This window comes from Camelina sativa, chromosome 16 (genome assembly GCF_030686135.1).
Source record: "Camelina sativa cultivar CO46 ecotype springtype chromosome 16, ASM3068613v1".
Taxonomy (NCBI): domain Eukaryota; kingdom Viridiplantae; phylum Streptophyta; class Magnoliopsida; order Brassicales; family Brassicaceae; genus Camelina; species Camelina sativa.
The window spans coordinates 16,332,746-16,356,500 of record NC_141895.1 but is presented as its reverse complement, the minus strand read 5'-3'; the positions used below and the strand labels follow the sequence as shown (position 1 = coordinate 16,356,500).

The 23,755-nt window shown below is 38.0% G+C and overlaps 1 non-coding gene and 1 pseudogene across 1 annotated transcript; one reads left to right on the top strand and one right to left on the bottom strand.

The window, feature by feature from the left end:
- Nucleotides 1-10,020: 10,020 nt before the first annotated feature.
- Nucleotides 10,021-12,816, bottom strand: LOC109131613 (uncharacterized; annotated as a pseudogene).
- Nucleotides 12,817-13,876: 1,060 nt separating this feature from the next.
- Nucleotides 13,877-13,983, top strand: LOC147925598 (small nucleolar RNA R71). Its single transcript, XR_015585623.1, has one exon. It is a non-coding gene; the product is annotated as a small nucleolar RNA R71 (small nucleolar RNA).
- Nucleotides 13,984-23,755: the final 9,772 nt, after the last annotated feature.

Sequence of the window (23,755 nt, the reverse complement as noted above, 5' to 3'; positions counted from 1 at the left end):
TACGTTAAGTTAAACTATTTACTTGGTGGCTGACGATTGATTGATGGCCTCGCACAGAGAGCTTCTAAAAGTAGCACACTTCCATTCGTTAGGTTAAGTTATCTTTTACTTACAAAGTTTTTCCAAAAGCTACATCTGTAGAAGACCAAAGTCAGCAACTTTAGCAACTGATCTATGTTGTTTTCGTATTCTAAATTCTCTTGATGAGTTTCTTTGATTCTATATGGTATGTATAATCACACAACCTCCTTTTATTTTTTGCAATGTTAACTCAACCAATCATTTAATGTTTTCGTTTTACAAGATTGTTTTACTTTAAATGGATTTTCCTACATGTTATTTTCATCTCTCTCTTGCTTAATTTGGAACATCAAGCATTTTTCTGCAGCTCAAGCCTGATGGTTCCTAATACTCCATTTCTCGATCTATGATACCGAGGGAGCCCTTAAAAAATATGTTGATCACTCAGTTCAAGTTAATGTCAAATAGTTTTTAAGGCTTGGAAGTCGTTTGTGATGAAGAACTTAAGCATTCAACTATGTTGGACTCCAATATAGATTTAAAGGTATGTAAAGGTATATATTTTATCGGTTTTCCTTTAAATTTCAAAAATAATTAGGGAAGAACCATTCATGAGTAATTTAGATTGAAGAATTTATGTGTATTTCTTTGTTGATTTATTTAGTTGTTGTTGATTACAACATATCGCAATGATTTTTTTTTTTTTTTTTTTTTTGAGTAGTTTGTGTCTCCTGATGATGTTCTTTTACAAATAGAATGATTTTATAACATATAATATATAACTTATATGAGAAAGGTGCATTAAAAGCTTTCTCTACCAGTTTCACCTTATGAAGGTAAACTTTTAAATGAAGTTTGTCTTTTGGTTTAGGGAAATTGTTGCTTTTCATATAGAAGTGTAAACCCGGTGTAATCTTATCTGATTTCAAACTTCATCGGCACAAAAGCAAGTACTGTCTTGCCAAACCATAAAATCTAGATGTTAATCATCAAGGGACAAAATTGGCGATTGAATAGCAAAAATTGATAATGTTTTCCAGATCTGATAGTCGAGCAATTAGGGGATTTCCATACTGAAGATGCCATGAGTCTGCAAAGACTTATACAGATATCAGAAAGATGTGAAGGTAACATAGTCTTTGATACCCTTAATTAACTATAGAAGTAGTTTCAAATATGAGAAAAGACGGCCTTCATGGTAATGACAATAAATATCATAAAGACTGGAGATGAAGAGAACATCTTGAAGAAAGAAGAGGTAGGGATAAACAAGAAAAAGATGATGAAGAGCGCGGAACAAAAGAAGATTTAGAGATAAGGGAAATGAGGGCCGAATCTAGAGCAATTTTGTGAAGGAATGCAACTGAAGTCTTGCGGACATTTTTTAGGTGAAGAACGCATGACAAAATATGATTGCTTTTTGTTCAATACACCCCTCTAAAAATCACGTCGTCAAAAAATCATGTAATGTTTCATTTCGGAAATTGAGTAAGCTATTAAATAAGTCAGATTTCAATTATGTCATGAAGGTCACACAGCTATTACAAAATTAATATCATGTTCAAGAAGAATCCCATAAACTTACTATCAAATAACTTTTCTATTTTTTTTTCACAAAAGTACATACTTTCATCAAGTTAAAATAGATTATTATATGAGGCATCTATTTTAATGAATATAATTAGGTAATTACTAATTACTACTTTCACTCATTTTCTATTAATATATATATATTTTATTTTGTTATTGTGTGCAATTTTTAATATATCCATATTTTATGAAAAAGTTCTACCAATGCCATTGGAGTTTGTTTTCTAACGTTTTAAATTGTTATAGGTCTTTTTTTCTTCAAATTGATTTATCTATAGGTGATTTTCGTCTGTGTCCCAACATATGGAATCTTTAAAATTTTGTTTTTGCTCTGCACATACATATTTACAAGCAAAAAATACAATAGATTTTCCATTAGAGAGTTATATATATAGAATCTGAAACTGATAATTTAGTCTTTCAATGTTTTTAATAGTATGTTGGATTTAGTCTTTCCTTTGAACCGATATTTTGAGTTTTTTAGTCACGTACGCCGGGTTTCCATTAAATATTCCCTAAAGTAATATCTCCTCTTTTCTTTATGAATCTATATTTTAGAAACTATTTTTGTTTCAAAAATATCCATTTTTAAAAGTTTTCAATGCATTATTTAGTTATAATTGATAAATTGTAGACGTGAAAAAATGAATATTATTGGTTTAGAGTTACATAAAATTATAAACATCAAGACATTTGTAATCAAGTTTTAATGTGTGAAAAATCTAAACATTTGAACCAATTAAGAACAGAGGGAGTATGTTTAAAATCCTTAATTGTGGAATTTCTTCTATTATTAAAAGACAATTGGTAATAGGTGCAATACCAAATCTACACAAAAATCATTTTTACTATAAAACATACCATTTTGAAAGAAAAATAGAATAAAATTTAGTTTTTAGTAGTTCACAAAAATTAAATCTTAAATTATAGTGCATAGTAAAATTAGAATTTTAATATTTTCTAAAAATTTCAGGTAATATATTAACAATTGTAATGTGTTAAGTTATAAGAACAAATATACCTTCATTTTACATTCAAAATCAATACTAATTATAGAACCCACATATCACGTGGGCAATTTTCTAACTATAAATATTAAACGCTTATATCAACTTAAAATTCAATTTTACTTCAAGAACCCACTGACAATATGTAACGTTGAAATTGATTCCTAGCTAGAGTGGTCCACACATGGTAAATCTAGGAGAAACTTTTTCAATCACCAAATTGTACCAAGTCGAAGTATAGTCTTATTCCTATAGTACTAAGCTTTAAACCTACATCACACATAAGACTAATAGATAAATGATAGTAAGATTTTACTACTCTACTGAAGTTCAATTCCCTAAGCACTTAAATTGTCATTGTAGTACAACGGGTGTCAAACCAAATGGGTGAGCTATTAACCACAAAAGATGCAATCAAATCTAGCTAAGTCAAGCGAACCTTAGTTTTGATTTTCTAACAACATAAGTGAGCAAGCAACAAAAGAAAAGGAGAACTAATAGCAAAACTAAGCAGTGTCTAACAAAACTAAGCAGAGCTAAGCGAAACAAGCAAAACGTAAACTGATGCAAACATATGATAAAAGAGAGCTCGTGAGGCTGGGATCAATGATCCATGAATTAACTTAGTCTTAATACAAAGATTCGATAAAACTTTAAACAAAGCCATCCCTAGACGAAAGATTCAACAACAGGTCAATCCACTCTCGTGACAGAGACCCTCAAGACAAGTTACCTCCAGACCTAAATCTCTTTAGCGAAGCATAACAAGGCAGGCATTAACAACCAATCAATCAATGTAAATAAACACCCTAGACAACTAATCTCTTAGGCTAGGCACGTAAATCTCCGGTATTAGCTAGATCAGACATTTCACCAAGCCCTCTCGGGTGGAAATGCCTCAGGTCAAGATTCAAATGATCAGAAAGAAGCTAGCATGAAGAACACTAATCCAGAAGGGATCTAAAAGTTTTAAACATCAAAACCCTAGGAAAGACTAAGAAAACCTCATGGATCTCACCCAACCTCAAGAACTTTAAGAACACTACTCAGAAATCATGAAGCTCAAGAACCCAAACCCAGAAAATTCAATAAGAAACATTATGAAAAGAGATTAAAGAGAGATTAACAAGATTATATAAACTAAAGCATAAAAGAGAGATGTAAAACTATAAAAACTTGAAAGATTAAAAGAGAATTCGAATTACAAAGCCTTAAACACGTTTTGTTTCTTGAGAGAAGTTCTAGAAATAGCTAAAAAAAGAGCCTCTCAAGTCTAAACAAATGAGACATATTTATACTAAACTTGTGAAAACCCTAGTCAAAGTCAACGATTTTTAAGTCGGTTGATGCTTAGCACGATCTCGCTCTCCTCTGCTTCCAACAGCTCGATCGAGCTATGCTTTCTCCTCTTGTCCAGCTTTGGTTTCGCGTTCCACTTCAGCTCGATCAAGCTCTTCTTTGTCCCAGACAGCTCGACCATCTTTTCTTTCAATCAGCTCGGTCGAGCTCTGCTTCTTGTGTCAGTCGCTCCGCCTTGTCTTCTGCTCTGCATGCGTTAGGCTAGATTCCGCTTCAGTTGGTCATTCTGCCTTGGTTCGACTTCCTCTGCTTCACTTCGTCTTCCCAGCTCGATCGAGCTCTCTTGCGCCTTGCACTCTGCTCAGCTTCGTGTTCCCAAAAGCTCTCCAAAACCTGATAACAACTCCATATGCAACAATGTATGCAATGCTAATGGAAAACTACTAAGTGAGTGAATTTATGCAAGAATGAGACGCAAATGCTACAAACACAAGATGGAATGATGCTAAAGTGAATGCAAATGAGGATCTAAAACAAGTAAAATGCAGATACATCAACTCCCCCAAACTTATTTCTTGCTTGCCCTCAAGCAAATAATCAAGATTAAGCTTGAAGAAGAGGTTTGAAGGAGGGGGCTCAGAACCAAAACATGCTGATAAAATAGGTAAAATCAATGTCCAAGTTAGTAATTGTAAAACGCAAAGAGAGAGAGAGTCCTACTTAAAAACTTTAGCCATGATCTTCCTTACACGCCTTAGCCTCTGTTTCAACTTTGACATGCATTCAAATCAACCTATCCCTTTAACATTCATTGAATTGGAACCGTGAATCAAGCTTAAACACTGCCTATGAACTCATTTGGTTTGGTAAGAAAAGGATGGAGATAAAGGTGATCTCCTTTAGAGTAGGTTTATCGTTTTTGATCAGGGTTCTCTCAAGAAAATGGATTGAGCTTTTGGGAGAAGGCTAAAGGTAAGGACCAACAAATGCATACAGGAATAAAACCTTGTCTACCCGAGAGTACCCAAGCGTTTGACTCCTAATTCTCTAAACCCAGATTGTCCTAACTCTACCCTTCAGCTTTTAGCTCTTTTGATCATACCCATTCACCCTTTTGTACCAAGTCTCACGAGAGGTTTCTTTTTGATTTTGCCTAGCGGATTTGGGGTTTCTTTTCTAAAACACTATGGTCCTCTTTTCCTTCTTATTTCTTAAGACTTCAAAAGCTTTTGCTATACATTCTTTGACAACTTTCTTTTCTTTTCTTAGAACCATCTTTCTTTTTTTTCTATACTTTGCATTCCCCAAATCCTTTACTAGACTTTCATATTTAGAGATAGATTACCCCTCCTAGAGACTTTATCCTTTCTTTTCATTCTTTTCTTTTCCTTTCTGCACACATTGAATCCCAAACCCCTGTAACAAGTCCCCACCTAGTCCTATCTAGTCCGTATAACGCGAACAAGAACTACACAAGGTTCCATTCCTATCGGCTCAGACCTAACACTTTCTACCAAGCTCAATCCGAAAAATAAGGCCTCACACACAGAGATAATTTTGGCTTGAAAGAAGGGTAGGCTAATGGTGGGGGAAACTGTTCCAATAATGGGAATCAGCTACTTGGATTAGCCAAGAGTGGTATAAAGGTGAAAGAAAATCCAAGTATGTATATTGGTATCCACGAGTTCAGATTCAGTGCTTAAAACATGATAATTATGAGTCAAGATTAAGTTCAAGTAAATAGGGAAGGCATCAGATCGCAACATGTTTCCATCTAGACAAGAATGCAGAGTTGTGAATTCTAAACATGGTGCGCTTTTACTTCAGGTTCGCTAGATCATGCGTTAGACAACTAATAACTTGGGCATTGAATTTATCTAGTAAATCAGCATGTCTACGAGGCAAACTCATCACAAACCCCTAACACATATGCACAAACTACTGCATATGTACAAACTATTAAAAATAAAGCAAGACTTAATCTAAAATGCAACTACAACTATATGAACACTCTTTTTTTTTTTAGAAAATTTAAAAAAATTTCAAATTTTTTTGGGTTTTCTATGCCTTATATGTATGCAGACTCAATGATGCAAAATTTGAAAATAAGAGACAAAAAAAACAAGTTATATACATCTCAAACCCTCCCCCAAACTTAAATTACACAGTCCCTTGTGTAACAAAAATTTGAAGGAGAGTTCAAAAGACAAAGAAAACAAACTAAATGAAATGCAATGGTATAAACAGATGAGTGAGGAGTGTTACTTGGTCATTTAGGAGAATTGGGAGTCAAGGTAGGCCTCCATGCTCTCCAGGGTGTAACCAGCGGTGGGAGGGTAGGATGATGGATCGTGTTGGGTCGAGCTGGCGTGTTCATCTTCGAGATCCAGTGGGACAGGGAAGCCTCTCTTCGAGCTTGATGGTTGTTTAGCTGCTCTGCGCTTTCTCTGGTTTTGCTCAAAGGAACTGGTTCTGGCAGGTTCGAAGGAACTAGCTCTGGCTGGCTCAAAAGAACTAGCTCTAGCGGGTTCAGTTGGGTTGGAGCCTCGCCTGAGTAGGCTTGCAGAGTTGCTTCTCGGGAGCACATTGCTCGATGAGGGTGGAGGTGGAGTAGTTCTTCCCTCTTCAAGTTTAGTGACCCGAAGCGTCAATCCTTTCACAGAATTTGTTAACTCCTTCACCGTTCCTCGCAGAGCTTTGTAAGATTTATCCTGAAGTTTGTTCCATCGCTGCAGAAGGCTGATATTCCTGTTGGTGCCTTTCATGTGTCTGCTCTGCTTAGGAGAAGGAGGCTGTGTGAACCAGAACTACTGAGGTGACTCTTCTTTAGATATGTCCATAGGCTGCGGGTCAGGCGAGTTAACAACTTCTGCCGTGTCAGGTTGAGTGCCTTCAGGGTAGTGGAGATCCGCAGGGTTTGGGAGGAACCAGATGTTGTGAATGTCCTCCAGCGTAGTGAGAGTTGGGTTAGGAAGTAAGACCCTAGCGTCACCAATGCGTGGATGATGGAAACGAAACATAAGCTTGTCTTCATGCACTCCATGGTCAAGAAACAGTGCTTTCTTCAGATACCCCATATCCAACAAGTGAGGTTCATGAAGATCTGAGCGCAAGGGGACACCACGATTGGATAGGATAGGAGTAATTATCCCGCCAACAGTCAACGTGTTATTCTTCTTCCCACGGTTTTTGACTACCCAATCGCGGTAGGCTAGGAACTGCCTTAACAAATATACGGAAAGAGGTGTGTCTGACCCGTCTCTCCGAAGCACAGTGCCATCTGTTGTGGTTGGGAGGAGACTCTGAAGAGCAAGATCAATCATCTGAAGCTCACTCTCGTTGACTGTCCTGGTAGCTTGGCGCGCAAAGAAAGTGCTTGCAACACATTTGTGAAAGTATCTGATGGCCGGACTCCTAATTTCGTTGCTCTTGCTTCTCGAGGATGTGTAACCACCATTGCTGATAGTTTTCCAAAGTTCCTTCAACTCTTTGTCATCAAAGTCGGGGCAGGTTTCCGTCCCGCTGGGGAAACCAAACAACTTCTCTAAGTTGGTGATGCTGCAAGAGTAGCGCTTTCCATGGATCGTGAATGTAAAATAGCCTAGCCCAGACTTGTCTTCATCGCTTTCTTCATAGTAGTACACGTTGAGAGAAGCGAGGAACTGGCAGGTTTCATCTTTGTATGCTTCACGGTTACACCTCATAAAATTTCCAAGACCACAGTTTTTGAATAGGAGCTCAACGTCCTCTTTAATTCCAAGCTTGCGCATGGTAGAGCGATGCGGGTATCTTGTTGCAGCGAAATCGCATTCCATGAAGAGGTTATAGTAGTCTTGTGGAGTGAGCTGCTCCCCTGACGGTGTGGCTGGCGGTGTGTATTCCTCTGAATCTGTTAAATCCTCCTGAATCTGCCTTACTCGCCCCACTGGTCTTTTTCCTTAAGCTATTTTAGCTCTCCTACGTGACGACTCCCCAGAGCTAACAACTCGATCCTGAGTTTGTGGGTTTCTATCTTGAGACAGTGACCGCCGTGGATGGATTGTTCGTCGAGCTGTTGTATCCAGTGATCTCCTAGAAGGTTGCACTGGCTCCACGTTTTGTACGTCGTCTACTTGAGGTTCGGCTGAAGCGCGTGACCCTCTAGCTTTGGCAAGCCTTATTACTTTGGCTGCAGCTTCCTTTCGTGTTAGACGCGAACCCTCTGCTTCTTCTTCTGCCTCAACCACTGGTGGTTCCTCCTCTTCTTCCTCTTCTGCCTCAATGTATCTCCGCCTCTTATCAGTGATGCTTCTAGCTAGCTCAGCATCAAGTGGCTTGGTACTGGGTTTCCATCTAAGCTTGTTAAACATGGTGAGAAACAGAGATGAAGCTTAGAGAACTTGAAAGAGAGCAAGAATCGCAAAAGCTAAGGTTGATGAAATGTATGGCTAAGCTTAAACGATTTAGAGAGAGAGACGAGATATGCAAAGTTGAGTGAAGAAGAGTGTGACTTAGTCTTTTGTTTATAGTGGAGAGATGATAGAACTCGAATTGATGGGTGAGAGGAGACAACTTTGTGTTGTCTTGTGGGAGACATGGTGGAGTTGGAGGAGACATGTGGTGGGACCGAGCTTGAGTTTGGTGGACAAGATTTAAAACGTGTTCTACCCACTTTTAGGAGCTGTGCGAAAATGGGAAGGAATCCAATGCTGCTCTGTTGACTTGTGTTGACTCCGTCTCCAGCTTGATCACCACGCTGCGTTGGGCCAAGCTACATAGTGTACGAACTTGATTTTTCTTTTAAAAACCTGAGAAAATCATAAAACTAACAAAAACAACCTAAATAGCAATAAAAAGAAATATATACAGGGATAAACATGGGACTTCCTCCCAAGTGAGCTTGTTTTAAGTCTCTAAGCTTGACTTCCTGTTTCTTTTAGGCTTTTGGAGGATCACCGAGAGGCACAGAGGACCCCTCCGGAATCTTTTGATCTGCAAGGTACTTCTTGACCCTTTGTCCATTTACTGTGAATTCACTACCATCCTTGTTCAGCAGAGTTACTGATCCGTATGGCAAAACCTCTTTAATCTCAAATGATCCAGACCATCTTGACTTGAGCTTGCCAGGAAACAACTTAAGTCTGGAGTTGAAAAGCAAGACTTGATCTCCAGACTTTAGTTCCTTCACAACAATCTTCTTGTCATGAAAAGTCTTGGTTCTCTCATTATAGATTTTGGAGCTTTCATAAGCATCAAGTCTGATTTCCTCAAGCTCATGTAGATCAACAACTCTCTTGGCTTGTGCTTTGTCAATGTTCAGATTTAACATCTTAATAGCCCAAAGCGCCTTGTATTCAACCTCCACAGGAAGGTGACATGCTTTATCATACACCAACTGAAACGGTGTTCTTCCAATTGGTGTCTTGTAAGCTGTTCTGTAAGCCCAGAGAGTCTTATCCAGCTTCATAGACCAATCCTTCCTAGACAACCCAACAATTCTTGACAGGATCCCCAAAATCTGCTTGTTGGAGACTTCTACTTGCCCACTGGTTTGGGGGTGATAAGCAGTCGCTACTTTGTGTTTCACCCCATACTTCTTCAGCATACCATCAAAGACCTTGTTGACAAAGTGACTTCCTCCATCACTGATTACAGCTCTTGGTACTCCATACCTTGGGAAGATGATGCTTTTGAACAGCTTCAAGACAACCTTATGATCGTTGGTGGGACTTGCAATAGCTTCAACCCACTTAGAAACATAGTCAACTGCCACTAAGATGTATTCGTTGCCATTTGATTTAGGGTTGAAGGGACCCATGAAGTCAATCCCCCAGACATCGAATATTTCCACTTCCAAGATTGGGTTCTGAGGCATCTCATTCCTTCTTGTGATATTACCCATCCTTTGGCAAGCATCACACTTGGTGATGAATGTGTGAGCATCCTTGAATAGAGTAGTCCACCAGAGACCTGCTTGTAAAACTTTCTGGGCCGTCTTGAATGCAGCAAAGTGTCTTCCATACGTTGACCCATGACAGTGCTCAAACACACCCTGTACTTCCTCTTCTGCTATACACCTTCTGAACAGACCATCATACCCTCTCTTGAACAAGTAAGGCTCATCCTAGAAGTAGTGGTTGACATCTCTGAAGAACTTCTTCCTGTTGTAGCTGTCCAAACTCTTGGGAACCTCTCCACAGATCAAGTAGTTGACAAGGTCTGCATACCATGGAAACTTGTCTTCCTTCAGTGACAGTGCTTCAACCATCTCCAACTCTAACCCGGCGTATGTACTCTTATTCAGAGTCTCAAACACCATTAGTTACTCTTCAGGCATTGAGTCATTAATGGGGACCATGTCTTCAATCCGCATTCTTGAGAGGTGATCAGCGACTCCATTCTCAATCCCCTTTTTATCGAGGATCTCCATATCAAACTCTTGCAAAAGAAGTATCCATCTCAGAAGTCTAGGCTTGGTGTCCTTCTTTGCGTAGATGTACCTCAGTGCAGCATGGTCCGTGTAGACAATCACTTTTGAACCAACCAAGTAGCTCCTGAACTTCTCAAATGCAAACACTACTGCCAGCAACTCCTTCTCAGTGGTGGCGTATCTTCCTTGTGCGTCGCCAAGGGTCCTGCTTGCATAGTAGATGACATGCAACTTCTTATCAATTCGCTGTCCCAGAACAGCTCCAACTGCGTAATCAGAAGCATCGCACATGATCTCGAAAGGATAGTCCCAGTTAGGTGCTTGGACTATTGGAGCAGATATCAGAGCTTCCTTGATAAGCTTGAAGGCTTCCAAACATTCATCATCAAAGATGAACTTTTTCTCCTTGCAGAGCAACCTGGTAAGAGGTCTGGCTATCTTGGAGAAATCCTTGATAAACCTTCTGTAAAACCCTGCATGCCCAAGAAAACTTCTGATATCTTTCACATTGGTTGGGGGTTGCAACTGCATCATAACCTCAACTTTGGCCTTATCAACCTCTATCCATTTCTCGGAAATCTTGTGCCCAAGGAATATTCCTTCTCTGACCATGAAGTGGCATTTCTCCCAGTTCAGCACCAAGTTTGTTTCCTCGCACCTGGTAAGTACCCTGCACAGATTCAACAAACAGGAGGAGAAGGAGGAGCCATACACAGAAAAGTCATCCATGAACACCTCCACCATCTCCTCTATCAAATCCGAGAAAATAGAGGTCATGCACCTCTGAAAAATAGCAGGTGCATTACAAAGACCAAAAGGCATTATCATGTAGGCAAATGTGCCATAAGGACAAGTAAAAGTGGTCTTTTCCTGATCATTTGGATGTATAGGGATTTGAAAGAATCCATTATACCCATCAAGGAAACAGTAGTAAGGATGATTAGCCAATCTTTCTAACATTTGATCAATGAAAGGCAATGGGAAGTGATCTTTCCTAGATGCAGCATTCAACTTCCTATAGTCTATGCACATTCTATGCCCTGTAATGGTCCTAGTGGGGATGAACTCATCTTTTTCGTTTTTCACTACAGTTATCCCACTCTTCTTAGGAACACAATATACAGGTGAAACCCATGTACTGTCAGAGATATGATAGATAATACCAGCATCTAGCAACTTAAGGATTTCTTTCTTGACTACCTCCTTCAGGTTTGGGTTTAATCTACGCTGGGGTTCTACACTAGAGTATGCTTCATTTTCAAGATGAATCCTATGTGTGCATAGACTAGGAGAAATCCCTTTAATATCATCTAGTGAATACCCTATTGCCCTTCTAAACCTTTTCAGTTCAGTTAACAACATTTCCAATTCATCATGGCTAAGCTCAGCATTTACTATGACAAGGTAAGTAGAGTTAGGGCCTAAGAAAGCGTACCTTAGCCCTTTTGGTAGAGGTTTGAGTTCTACCTTTGGTGCTTTGAGTTCAGTCCAGTCATCAGGCGCAGGACTGCTTGTAGAGCTTTGCAGGTCGAGTGAAAGCATCAAACCTTGATTTTCTGCTTGGTCTGCACACTTGACATTTACTACTTGTAGAGCTTTCAAGTCCTCAAAGACTGCAGATCCTTCTTCCTCTTTGTGAGAGTCCAAAATCTTCTGATAAGCTTCAGTTTCCAAGTGTAGGTACCCATCTTCACCATTCTTTGTCAAAGCACTCTAAAGATGATCCTGTTCATTGAGCTCTTCAAGTAGCTCATCTGCCAACTGATCCATCCTTTCTATGTAGAACAGTTGCCCTTCTATGGTAGGCTTCTTCATGACATCTTTAATGTCAAAGTTCATCTTGAAGTCCTTACCAAGTTTCAGCTCTATCAGACCTTTCTTGCAATCAATGATTGCTCCAGCTGTTGCCAAGAATGGCCTTCCCAAAAGCAGAGGATCCTTTGGTCCTTCATCCATCTCCAATACTACGAAGTCAGTAGGAATCTCCACATCTCCAACTCTGACAGATAAATCCTCTAAGATACCATTAGCATACCTCACAGACATGTCAGCCAAAATCATAGCGATATTGCATTGTTCAAACTTCGTGAATCCTAATCTTTTAGCCAAGGAGAGTGGCATCAAGCTGATAGATGCTCCAAGATCGCAGAGACAATTATTGAAAGCGAATGGACCAAGGGAGCATGGCAGAGTGAAGCATCCTGGATCACCGAGCTTTTCCATGACAGCCTTCCTTTGTATGAGAGCACTGCACTCATGAGTTAGTACCACCATCCCCCGAGTCTCCTTGATTCTTTCATTTACCAGATCTTTCAAAAACTTGTGGGACTGAGGTATGAGAGCAATAGCATCGAGTAAAGGCATTTTCACTTCGATCTCCTTCATTTGTTTATCAAAAAGCGCTTTGTACTTCGCCACCAACTCTTTCTTAAACCTTCCTGGGAATGGAAGTTTAGGCTTGTAAGGAGGTGGGATGAACATTGGCTTCATTGCTTCAGGAACTGTTGCTTTTTCAGTCGAGGGTTTAGCTTGTAACTCTGGTTGAACTTGGATCTTGTCTTCCTCTTACTTCTGCTCAGCTTGAATCTCTGGTTCACAGAAGTCCTCCCCATCTTGTTCATCACTGTGACAGTGATTGCATTAGGTCCTGTTTGAGATGGGAGTTTTCTGCCACTGTGAAGGGTAATACTTTGAGCTTGGTGGTACTCTTTCGGGTTTTGGATAGCTTTTCCTGGAAGTTGGCCTTGAGGCTTTGCAGAAGAAGTTGTAGCGTGGTTGCTCTCTAGGTACTTCACTTTAGAGTTCAGTGCCTCAACTTTGGTGTTCAAATCGTGAAAATTATGTTGCACTTCAGAGAACTTCTTGGCAACATCCTGAGCACCAGCTGCTTGTCCTTGAAGAAGTTGCTGAAGCATAGTTGTCATATCGGGAGGTGGTGCCTGAGGTGGAAAACCTGGAGGTGCACTCATGTTGCCCTGCTGCTGTGGTTGAAAGTACTGCTGCTTCGGAGCAAAATTCTGATTCTGGTTGTAAGGAACGAAGGGCTTGTGCGGCTGCTGCGCCTGCTGTTGTTGAGGTTGTTGTTGCTGAGGGTAGACCTGATCCTGTGGATTAGCAACGTTTGTGCTTCTGTAGGAGAGATTCGGGTTAGCTCTGTCGTTGTTGAAACCTCTATTGTAGCCACCTTGGTTCTGCATGTAGCATAATTCCTCAGTTGGATCAACCTCTCCATCTGGGACATGTATCTGCGCAGCTTCACAGACAGAAATAACCTGCTTCTGTTGACCCAACAAAATCCTGTCAAATTTCTCATGAAGAGCCTTGATTTCCTTCCTGGTGTTGTCATCAGTATCGTTGTTGCTCCTAACAGTCCTATCATAATCCTCATTGTAGTTCCCGTCAGATTGAGCTAAGTTCTCAACAAGCTCCCAACCATCTTCAACATCCTTGTTCAGGAAGTTGCCATTGCTTGCAGTGTCAAGCATCATCCTGAACTTAGGCAGAACGCCCAACGCCCCGGTAGAGAGTACTAAGGAGGGATTCCTGACTGAAACCATGGTGAGGACATTTAGTAGTGGAGCTCTTGAATCTTTCCCAAGCTTCACAGAAGGTTTCACCATTTTTCTGAGCAAAGCTGGAGATTGCATTGCGGAGCTTAGCAGTCCGCGAGTTAGAGAAGAACTTCACAAGAAAAGCCTTCTTACAATCATCCCAAGAGGTGATGGATCCCTGAGGTAAAGCTTTTTCCCACTGATGTGCTTTGTCACCAAGAGAGAATGGGAACAAGCGCAGCTTGAATGCATCTTCGCTGACACCATTGATCTTTGTGAGGCTGCAGAGCCTGTCAAACTCGTCCAGGTGATCGAGAGGGTCTTCCATCGGCAAGCCATGAAATTTGTTGCCTTGAATCATAGAGATGAGACTACTCTTGATTTCAAAATTGTTGTTTGGGATGGAAGGAGGCACAATTCCCTGATGCTGCGTGTGGGTGTTAGGAGCATCACCAGCGCCAATGTGTCGTGGTTGGCGTGGCAGATTGTTTTGTGCACTAGGTGCATGAGGGTCGTGCTGTTGGTTATCCATACCAACGTGATCTTGCTGATCTAATCCGACTTGATTCCTTTGCTGTCTCAACGCGCGGGGTAAACGATCTATGTCGTCACAGAAAACGAGATTATGACTGCCTTGGGAGCGTGTTTGCATGCAAGAGAGAAGTCAACAGCACTGCTCGAGCTGTGTGTCAAAGGAGTGTTCTTGAAGCAAACAGATAGACAGCCAACAAGTCAGTAAACGAAAATAAAAGAAAAACAGCTTGATCTAAAGAGATCTGAAATCTTAAATGTAACAGACAAACACCCAATTGGCAACGGCGCCAAATTGATAGTAAGATTTTACTACTCTACTGAAGTTTAATTCCCTAAGCACTTAAATTGTCATTGTAGTACAAAGGGTGTCAACCCAAATGGGTGAGCTATTAACCACAAAAGATGCAATCAAATCTAGCTAAGTCAAGCGAACCTTAGTTTTGATTTTCTAACAACCTAAGTGAGCAAGCAACAAAAGAAAAGGAGAACTAATAGCAAAACTAAGCAGTGTCTAACAAAACTAAGCAGAGCTAAGCGAAACAAGCAAAACGTAAACTGATGCAAACAGATGATAAAAGAGAGCTCGTGAGGCTGGGTATCAATGATCCATGAAGTAACTTAGTCTTAATACAAAGATTCGATAAACCTTTAAACAAAGTCATCCCTAGACGAAAGATTCAACAACAGGTCAATCCACTCTCGTGACAGAGACCCTCAAGCCAAGTTACCTCCAGACCTAAATCTCTTTAGCGAAGCATAACAAGGCAGGCATTAACAACCAATCAATCAATGTCAATAAACACCCTAGACAACTAATCTCTTAGGCTAGGCACGTAAATCTCCAATATTAGCTAGATCAGACATTTCACCAAGCCCTCTCGGGTGGAAATGCCTCGGGTCAAGGTTCAGATGATCAGAAAGAAGCTAGCATGAAGAACACTAATCCAGAAGGGATCTAAAAGATTTAAACATCAAAACCCTAGAAAAGACTAAGAAAACCTCATGGATCTCACCCAACCTCAAGAACTTTAAGAACACTACTCAGAAATCATGAAGCTCAAGAACCCAAACCCAGAAAATTCAATAAGAAACATTATGAAAAGAGATTAAAGAGAGATTAACAAGATTATATAAACTAAAGCATAAAAGAGAGATGTAAAACTATAAAAACTTGAAAGATTAAAAGAGAATTCGAATTACAAAGCCTTAAACACGTTTTGTTTCTTGAGAGAAGTTCTAGAAATAGCTAAAAAAAGAGCCTCTCAAGTCTAAACAAATGAGACATATTTATACTAAACTTGTGAAAACCCTAGTCAAAGTCAACGATTTTTAAGTCGGTTGATGCTTAGCACGATCTCGCTCTCCTCTGCTTCCAACAGCTCGATCGAGCTATGCTTTTTCCTCTTGTCCAGCTTTGGTTTCGCGTTCCACTTCAGCTTGATCGAGCTCTTCTTTGTCTCAGACAGCTCGACCGTCTTTTCTTTCAATCAGCTCGATCGAGCTCTGCCTCTTGTGTCAGTCGCTCCGCCATGTCTTCTGCTCTGCATGCGTTAGGCTAGATTCCGCTTCAGTTGGTCATTCTGCCTTGGTTCGACTTCCTCTGCTTCACTTCGTCTTCCCAGCTCGATCAAGCTCTCTTTCGCCTTGCACTCTGCTCAGCTTCGTGTTCCCAAAAGCTCTCCAAAACCTGATAACAACTCCATATGCAACAATGTATGCAATGCTAATGGAAAACTACTAAGTGAGTGAATTTATGCAAGAATGAGACGCAAATGCTACAACCACATGATGAAATGATGCTAAAGTGAATGCAAATGAGGATCTAAAACAAGTAAAATGCAGATACATCAATAAACATTATGAGACCTACATGACCTCATATGCATTTTAAAATCCAAATCATCTCATCGCCTGCTTGGCCTCTTCCTCCTTCATAGTGTCACAAAGATGGGTGCCTCTCGTTTTGGGACCAGAGTCCGTTAGACCGACCAATTAATCGAAAATAAACCCAATAACCAATTAGCTATCCCAAAGAGTCCGAACAACCAGAGTCCGTTAGACCGACCGGCAGAAAGTCCTACTAATTACACTACAAGAAAATAGTCATCTTACGACATTGAACATTGTTGCAATAAGTCAAGTATATTGTTGCAAGTATGATATTGCAATAAAATTGAGACGAAATATCTATTGTTGCTATATGAGTGTTGCAAATTTGTATTTGTTACAAAATTATTGCAAAAATTGCAATTAGTTAACTTCTTGCATATATGTCGTATTAATGCAATAATACTTTTGGAGTAAATTTGTTGTATAATTGTAATGTATGTTTCCAACTATGATTTGTTACAAATTGTTGTCATACAAAATGTGTAGCAAATATCATTAAAATTTTACAATAAATTAATTTATTGCTACAAGTGTTGCATTTTTGCAACAATGTTTATGCATTAAATTAGTGGTTTAATCATAACATTTTAGTGCAACTATAAATTTTCATAAATTAATGCTACACAAAATAAAAAACAATTAGTGTTACTAATTTTGTAGTATTTTTTTGTCCTTGGTGTCGCATACATTACAATTATACAACCGAATAACACTAAGGTTATGGTTAGTAGTTAATCAGTTGAAATAAATTTACCTTAATGTTAATATGCAACAAATATATTTCATCTAGTAATTAACTAATTATTGAGTTTAAAACACGCCAATATATATATATATATATATATATATTTTATATATAGATGTAAGTTTTATATAATATGTTGCAATAGAATTATTAAATGTTGTAACTATAGTAACAAATGTGTCACATATTTTGTCACATATATTTATTATAATGTTCCTGCAAAATCGTCACAAGTAATAATTGTTGAATAATTTTTATAAATTTTGCAAAACATTTTCATATGTCGTAAAAATGTTGCTAGAAAATAGCAACATAATTTTTTATCGTTATTTTGCAATAAACTGTCATAAAATTATAACATACAGTCATTATTGCAAAATTATAACAAAATTTGTTACAAAATTATCACGAATATGATCATTGCAAAAATTATGTTGCAATACCACTATTTTCTTGTAGTAACACCAAGGCTTGCATCGCCATTGATAGTGCCGAATTCCTAACATATATCATCACGAAATTGAAACACGAACATGAAATGAAATAGGCCAACAGTTCGAGTCCCAACTGTATATAGCTGTGGCTACCAATCATCCGTAGAATGAAAATGAAGAAGCTTGAAAAACCACCAAGAGCTGTGAACCCGATGACTGCAGTTCTTCTGTTGTTTATCAACAAGGAAGAATCTGATAACATTTGCTAGACAGTCCATACATGCGTTAAACGCTGCACTCAAATATATATTGAATTTTTACGTTGTCAAAGCAAGAGGCATGCCGTAGTAACTCAGGCCTACACGGAAAGCAACGAACATAACTGCAGCAAACCTTTTTTAAGGCCCATGGTTTCTAGTGAAGCCGACGTTGAAAGTGATGGAAAAACTTTGTATAAAAATTTTATTTTTATTTTAGATATGACGCTTAACGTCTTTAGCCCATAAAGATGTTCTAAGTGTTGTCCAGTGTGATTCTTGCGCTAGATTTTTGCAAACATTACCGCCATGAATAGATCCAACGTAAAACCATATGGGGAAATTCTTCACATCTTTCGTTTTTCTTACTTCTTTCTGCATTCATAATAATAGCGACAACGATACTCTAAGCGCTAGACTTCTTATAGATCACCACATAGGTGACAACTTGGAGTAATCCCATCAACATACAAAGTCCATTTAAAATCTACAAACATAAAGTATCACTAGTCTAACTAAAATTTAGTTATCTAATTATTATACCAAATTTTTAATTTAATTTTAAATCATTACTTATCTAAATATTGAACCAAAGCAACCCATATTTAGATCATTTTCATTTTATAACTGAAATTCATAATTTATGTCATTTTATGTGTTTGTAATTATAGAATTAATCATTAAAATATATTAGCAACTTAAAAATATATTTAAACTAATCTACAATATTATCTAAAATATTTACTAACCATAATAATCTAGGAAAAAAATTCTATTGTAAAGTTATTCTAAATATTTTTTTTTCAAATTAAATTACTAAAATAATATCAGATCTTGGCTCATGATCTTTGAGGTCTAAATCTAAATAAATGTTTTTTCCACTAACGACAATTTTTCCTCATCCAAAAAATTTATCTATTAATACAAAGAAATAATTTGTGAAAAACAAAATTATGAATTATTTTTTAGAACATGTTTGAAACTTCTTCACATATATTTCAATAGTTTTCCTTAAAGTTTGCACACTATTTCCTTAAACTTTGCACACTATTTCCTTAAACTTTGCACACTAATTCATATCTTAAATAAATCGTAAGTAGTATTAATAGATCGTAAATTTCATTGAACTTATTTTTGACCCTGGTAAATGAAGGGAATATTTGAAAACTTCTTCACATGAGTTGATTGTTATACTTTTGCCTTCATTTGCCTTCATTTACTTTTGCCTGGTAAATTGTTATACTTTGGTAAATCAACTTACTTGTGTCAACATCCAATCAATATATCTCAAACATACTCCTTGTTGGACAAAGGCAAAAACATAACAATCAACTTATGTGAAGAAGTTTTCTTAATAAACTTTTAATAAGAGTATGTATATTTTTATTTTTTTGCAACAAAAATAAGAGTATGTATATTTAACATACATAAACCAAAATTGATTCATAAAGTAAGATGTTAAAGGTAAAAAAATCATATTATTTAATGAATCTCTCATATAGTCATATATACAACATATAATAATGTTATTTTCAAAAATAAGTTATGTAAGATTCAGTGAAACTTATTTATGCTAGTTATATATATCTTATTATATAAAGCTTGATGTCAAATTTATTCATTAACAAAATCGTGACATAAGTCAAATATATTGATTAGATGTTGACACATGTCAAAAAAAAAAATTCTTATAAACGTAGTAGGACTACTTATATTTAAATAATTTTACATGCTTATATTTTAAAAAAATTATTTATCCAAATCAAAAAAGAAAATTAACAAAATCAATATATTTTCCATTGTATGCTCTTTATATTTTACGTTTTTTCTCAATAAAATTTGACATGTATAAGCAAAAACTTAATTTATTAAGCATGTATATCTTATTATATAAAGCTTGGTTCTTAAAGTTAGTAATTCACCATATCAAGATGCGTGTTAGTTTTAACAATCATAGATCAAAGTTAAAAACTCACCAGATCGTGACACGTGTAAGTTTCAACGATTAAATATCCAAGTTAGTAACTCATCAAATCGTGACACGTGTCAATTTTAACGATCAGAAATTACATATCAAAGTTAGTAACTCATCAGATCGTGACACATGAAAATTTTAACGACCAAAAATCACAGTTTTCAAGATTGGTAATCTTATTATATTAAACAAAAATTTGTTAACCTAAAAGGAAAAAGATTTTAAATATACCCCTCTATATAAGCAAAGAGATCGATGCTAGTGATGTGTCGATCAATGCAAGGTTGGTTTTCACGAATGAAATTTAAGTTAAACGTTGTGTTTTGGGTAATGAAATCCTTATGTCGAGTTTGAAAGGGAGTTTTATCGTCATTAGGTAAGTTTAGGGTTTAGCCGTCATTAGGTGAGTTTAGCCGCTTTTGAGATAAAAGAAGAGAGAAAAGAAGTTTTTCACAGTTCTTGAGGTTTTTGCTGAGATTTTGGGAGTTTGGAGGCTGTTCTTGGGATATATGAAGCTACGAACATTGTAGGAACGTGCTAGGAGCGAAGATCTATCGTTTTAGGGTCAGAATCTTCTTTGGCAAAGGTGAGTTCATGACCATGGCTTATCTAAGCTTTAGATTCTCTGATCTTTCTTGTTTATATGTGATGTGGTTGATTCCTTGGCTTGTTAGAGTATTTATATGTCACTTGAGGCTTTGGGAAGCTTTTCTGTGGTTTTGGATCGTGTTTTGGTGGTTTAGGAACGGAGATCATGCGAGGAAGCTTCGTGGAAGAACATGCTTGGCGTGTGCATCGATCGAAATGCACTATGTGTGTCGGTCGATGCAATGCGAGGACGGTGCGGATTGACCTAGGAGCATTGGTCGATGCCATGTGGAGGCGTTGGTCGATGCAATAAGGAATTTTGTGAAATGTCGAGCATGTGACCCCAGTTAGTGTCGGTTGATGTAGGGGTTGGAATCGGTCGATGTAGTTGTCCGGGTTTATTGTCTGGTTATTGATTGTTGTTTGATGGTTAGAGATATCTCAATTGCTTGTGTGTATAGCCCAGTAGATGGGAGGATTGCCTCACTGAGTGTTTATTAAATACTCATGCATCTCATATGTGTTGTGGTGCAGGTAAAAGGCAAAGTGTGATCGTGGAATCAAGGCGATGAAGAGGAGGATGTTCTAGTGGCTCGTTGACGTGTTTTTCTGGCTTCTTTTAGGTTGCTAGAGTTGAGTCAGTAGAACATTACTAGGGTGCGGGTTTTATGCTTTATGACTTGGATGAATTATTACTGTTATTGTTTTATTATTGTTTTATTATTTATTGGTTATTGGTTTAATGGCAACTTTGGTATTTCCGCTGGTTGGTTAATTGTGGTAAGGTGGCTAGTGGGTATGTTCAATCCCAGTCCATGGGTCCACCTTTCTTAAGGGCTCACGTCCTCTCACTAGGCCCGTGAGTCCATCAATATCCGACGGTCGGTTTGCTACATCCTGGAGGCTTTAAAGACTTGTTACCGTCCAAACAAATCACCACATGATCTTTCCCTGTGTTTTGTCCTCCACTAGCACAATTTTGACAGTCACTTTGAGATTAGCTGAAAGACGTGAACCTGTTCTCTCTACACAGGAGGAGGGCAGAGCCGAGATTCTCTCTATGGCGGAGGAGGTTGGACGCAAGGTTACTTCCCTAAAGGAGGAAGGCAGAGCGAAGATTTTCTCCATGGTGGAGGAGGTTAGACGCAAGGTTCTCTCCATAAGGGAGGAGAGCAGAACCGAGGTTTCCTCCATGGTTAGTCATATACTATTGTTATGTAATTTATTTTTATTCAAAAGTTTTTTAGCCAACAATTTTAGTGATTAAAGAAACTATGCAAAAGTGAAAGTAAAGATACATATAATAGTTGGCTTAATTTGTTCATATAGATTATTTTTTAGGTGGTGGTAAATAGTATATTTGTAACATACAGTATACCTAAGTGTAAAAATATATTTTTAATGGTAACATACATAAAAGATTGGTATATGGATATAAATCAGTGTATTATAGCAAAAGAAATTTATAAACAATGTACAATAAATTTTAATATATTTTTACTAAATTTAATATTATTTACAAAACTTTAAACCCTCACATCGGACGGGTCTTTATCTAGTTTATCAATAAATAATGAATAACAAATTTAAAAAGAATAACATAAGTTATTTAACATAATTTTAGTCGGATATAAATTGTATTTATCGTTGTAATATAAATTTTTATTGTAAGTAAGTACACCAAAACCTTGAAAGAATAATGAACTTAAAAAAAAAAAAAATCAATACATAATGTGTACTAGTATAGTTTTACATGTTTTATTTTAAAGATTTTAATGCATGTAGTAATATGAGAAACCTGGAAAAAAAATAGAAAAAATGAGTTTGTAGGAATGAATTTTTGGTTAATTGATGAAAATTGACAAAAGTATTACTTATGAAATTATGACATATGGAAGAATAATATTTTGGATATTTTGGATTTACAAAATCTTCTGTGGATGTTAACTGATTTTTTTACTGATTTTTTTTATTGTTAAATTTAAAATACTAACCAATATACATATTATCTCATATGATGCTTATATTAGTTTTGTTAATAAAATTTTAACTCTAATCCATGAAGAAGTGAATTATGGTTTTACAATGAAATAGATAGTTAAATGTGATTATTAAACTGAATGTCTAACGATCGAAATTTGTTTTAGATTTTTTTCTTTCAAATATTAATATGTATCATTATAAAACAAACAATTTAAGAATATTAGTGCAACATCCTCACGGCCTGCATAACTGAGAGCGCTTGTATCAACGGATATCCCGCTGAGAGCACGAGTGTTGTCAGGATTGCAGGAGGGAAGTTCCTGAGAGTCTTCGGTTGTGCGAGAGATGTGGAGATTCTGATTGCGGGAGAGTCGAGACCGACAGATTTGATCATCAGTCCAGTGGAGTTGTATGATGTGATTTTCGGTATGGATTGGTTGCATCGTCATAGGGTGCATTTGGACTGTTACAGGGGTAGAGTTGTCTTTGAGCGCCCAGAAGGGAAGTTGGTTTTTGAGGGAGTGAGACCGAATTCGGGGAGTCTCGTGATCTCGGCTATGCAGGCCGGGAGGATGATCAAGAAGGGGCGTGAAGCCTATTTGGTTATAATCTCGATGCCCGGAGTCTGTGGGGCAGTCTTCTGTTAGAGGTATTCGGGTTGTGGAGCAGTTTGAGGATGTGTTCCAGTCGTTGCAGGGGTTACCACCATCTCGGTCTGATCCCTTCACGATAGAGTTGGAACCGGGGACAACGCCGTTGTCTAAGGCGCCCTACAAGATGGCTCCAGCAGAGATGGCGGAGCTAAAGAAGCAGTTGGAGGATTTATTGAGTAAGGGCTTTATCTGTCCTAGTTGTTCACCGTGGGGAGCACTGGTGCTGTTTGTTAAGAAGAAGGGACAGGAGTTTTCGGTTGTGTATCGACTACCGGGGTTTGAACCGGGTCACTGTGAAGAACAAGTACCCTCTCAAGAGGATTGATGAGTTGTGGGATCAGTTGAGGGGTGCTACTTGGTTCTCCAAGATTGACTTGGCATCGGGTTATCATCAGATTCCGATACATGAGGCAGATGTGAGGAAGACTGCCTTCAGGACGAGATACGGGCATTATGAGTTTGTGGTGATGCCTTTTGGTTTGACAAACGCGCCACCTGCGTTTATGAGATTGATGAACAGCGGGTTCCAGGAGTTTCTGGACGTGTCAGTCCTCATTTTCATCGACGACATCCTGGTATTTTCCAAGAGTCCTGAGGAGCATGCAATACATCTGAGAGCAGTTCTGGAGAAGCTGCGGGAGCAGAAGTTGTTTGCTAAGCTGAGTAAGTGCAGTTTCTAGCGGCGTGAGATGGGGTTCCTAGGCCACATTGTTTCGACAGAGGGGAGTTTTGGTGGATCCCGAGAAGATTCAGGCCATTAGTGAGTTGCCGAGGCCTCAAAGTGCCACTGAGATTCAGAGTTTTCTAGGTTTAGCAGGT